Source organism: Lipotes vexillifer, unplaced genomic scaffold (assembly GCF_000442215.2).
Source record: "Lipotes vexillifer unplaced genomic scaffold, Lipotes_vexillifer_v1.1 scaffold127, whole genome shotgun sequence".
NCBI classification, from domain to species: domain Eukaryota; kingdom Metazoa; phylum Chordata; class Mammalia; order Artiodactyla; family Lipotidae; genus Lipotes; species Lipotes vexillifer.
The window spans coordinates 769,772-772,825 of NW_006795282.1; the positions used below are offsets into that span (position 1 = coordinate 769,772).

Sequence of the window (3,054 nt, forward strand, 5' to 3'; positions counted from 1 at the left end):
AGTAGTGCCCATCAGAATTTCCTAATAACACAAAGACAAAGGCAAGTCCATACACTTGATCAGATGTCAAAGGAATGGGAGGTGGACTATTAGGTCACCCTTAGAGCTTCTGCTGGCTTTTTACTATATGCTGTTCACCAGTGTGAGTCAGGTGGACTTTTGTGAGAGAATAGTGTTTGGTGGCCAGGACTTGTTTTGGGCTTTTCTTGCTGAGTGGAATACACAACAGATAAGGGAATAGGGGAGGTAATACAGGGAAGCTACTCTTTCCAGCTTAGAAGGAGTTGATGAAGCCCATATATGCATTTAAGAAGCCCATGGGATCCTCTAGCTGTCATAGTGGCTAATGTGGTCATCCAGAATCGACACTGTGGACTGCGGCAGTGTTTTCCTGTACAGCTCCAAAAACTCTGGATAGGGATTCACTGGATCCAGTGGCCCATAGATAAAATGAATGGGAATAGGGCTTCCCTGGTGGCGCAGTGGTTGAGAGTCCGCCTGCCGATGTAGGGGACACGGGTTCGTGCCCCGGTCCGGGAGGATCCCACATGCCGTGGAGCGGCTGGGCCCATGAGCCATGGCTGCTGAGCCTGCGCGTCCGGAGCCTGTGCTCCGCAATGTGAGAGGCCACAACAGTGAGAGGCCTGCATACCGCAGAAAAAAGAAAAAAGAAAAAAAAAAAAAGAATGGGAATAGATACAGAGGCAAGAGCTCCCACCCAGCATCTTCTAAACTTCTTAGTTTGATTGATGTACTGCAAGAGACTGTCGATAACCAAGTTCCCGTCATTGTTGCGTATCCCTGCCCACATGTCCCACAGTTCACTCTCAGAGGGTCGGGTGTATGGCCCAAAGACCGGGGTGAGACCTCGAGAGAATACGAAGAAGTTCATCAGTCATGTGAGGATGGGTGACAGCATGCCTCCAGCTTTGAGAAGCTTTTGGAGAAGGAGAGGACGGTGAGTCTCAGGAAATATGCCTCCATTTGACAGAGAGAGACTCTTGATGGTAAGACGACCAGATCGATTCTGCTTGAACCTATAGAGCAGCTCCTGAGCAACGATATCCCCATAGTTGTGAGACAACACGTTGATCCTATGGTTCTGGAGCCCCAGATGCTGCAAAAGAGCCTCCACGATGCTGGCCTGCTCGAATATGGAACAGTGATGTGGTCTCGGTTTGTCACTGAAGCCAAAGCCTAGGAAATCAAGGGCAATCACTCAATGAAACCTGAGGGTCACACCTTCCCAAAACTTGTACCAGTCATAGCTGGACGTTGGAAAGCCATGTAAAAGCACAACTATCTCTGGACTTCCAACACCCATAGAGTCTTGGTAGAAGATACACAGTCCCTTGTAGGTAAAAAATTTTCCTGATGACTTCCATGAGTGAAGAGCAGGGGAAAGCTAGGGGGATGGGATGTGCAGATAGGCCACAAGCAGGGGCACAGCCAACAGTCCCACCTGGACCCACCGCTCCCTCATCCTGATTCAGGTAAGACCTGGGCTACAAGACTCCATGTTTGGGGACCCGGTTGCGCATGCCTGTTGGAAGATTTTTAATCACAGTTTCAATTTCAGTGCTTGTGATTGGTCGGTTCATATTTTCTATTTCTTCCTGGTTCAGTCTCGGCAGGTTGTGCATTTCTAAGAATTTGTCCATTTCTTCCAGGTTGTCCATTTTATTGGCATATAGTTGCTTGTAGTAATCCCTCATGATTTTTTTTATTTCTGCAGTGTCAGTTGTTACTTCGCCTTTTTCATTTCTGATTCTATTGATTTGAGTCTTCTCCCTTTTTTTCTTGATGAGTCTGGCTAATGGTTTATCTATTTTGTTTATCTTCTCCAAGAACCAGCTTTTAGTTTTATTGATCTTTGCTATCGTTTCCTTCATTTCTTTTTCATTTATTTCTGATCTGATCTTTATGATTTCATTCCTTCTGCTAACTTTGGGGGTTTTTTGTTCTTCTTTCTCTAATTGCTTTAGGTTTAAGCTTAGGTTGTTTATTTGAGATGGTTCCTGTTTCTTAAGGTAGGATTGTATTGCTATAAACTTCCCTCTTAGAACTGCTTTTGCTGAGAGAATTGCATTTTTGCACATATCTGATCCATTCTATTCATGCCCTATTATTAATCTTTCCTGTCTACCTGTCTTCCTGCCTTCCACACATCTGTTAGAGTGCTTATCAATAGGAAAGTACAGGTGAACTAGGTCAAGACTTAGATCCTACCCTCGAGGAGTACACAGTACAGTGGAGGAGAAGGACATATTGACAGGTTATTACAATACAGTATAGAACAGTGGGCACCATTAGAGTGTTATGGATAAAGTGCTTCCCTGAGCTATTTATAGACCTCTTAGTATAATCTTGGCACAGTCTTGGTAGAATTTTTGTAATTCCTTTATATTGACTGACTCCCTGTTCTATGTTTGTCCTCTCTATGGGTTCCTAAATATACAAATAAATATGCAGAAGACCACAAACAAAATTCTACTAAACATTTATTATTATATATAGTTAAGAAAATTTTTGCTAGAACTGTTGGGTAAATTCATTTGTTTATTTAAATAGTCACTTCATTATTTATTAGTTTTACACACCATTTGTTCTCAGGTAGGTTATTTTCTCCAGATACTTGTCCAGGAAAGTATCATTTTCCTTCAATTTTTCCTGAAGCCCTAAGAGACAAGAAATAGAACTTTAATTCATTTTGAACTAATTAAAAAATTATGTTTCTTTAATAACAAATAGTCTTTTTGGTGATTTTTTTTCAGTACTTCACCTAGAAGAGGGCATTTTTAATTGTTTTTATATTTATTTATACCCACAATTTTCAAAATTACATATTCCCCCTTGCTTCTGCTATCAATTTTGTATGAAAACTAACAGCTGCGCAGAATAATTTGTGGCTGTTTTTCCCCAGAACTTACTTTGAGCTTCTGGAAAGAAGAAAAATAACTCATGGTTGTCTGGATTCCTGACTCAATCATGGATTTACAATTTTGTTAAATTAAATGATCAAATTGTCAAATACTACAAAATTTTAGGGAATTA

General features: G+C 41.4%; 1 pseudogene; it reads right to left on the bottom strand.

The window, feature by feature from the left end:
- Positions 1-274: 274 nt before the first annotated feature.
- On the bottom strand, positions 275-1,483 carry LOC103070512 (mesoderm-specific transcript homolog protein-like; annotated as a pseudogene).
- Positions 1,484-3,054: the final 1,571 nt, after the last annotated feature.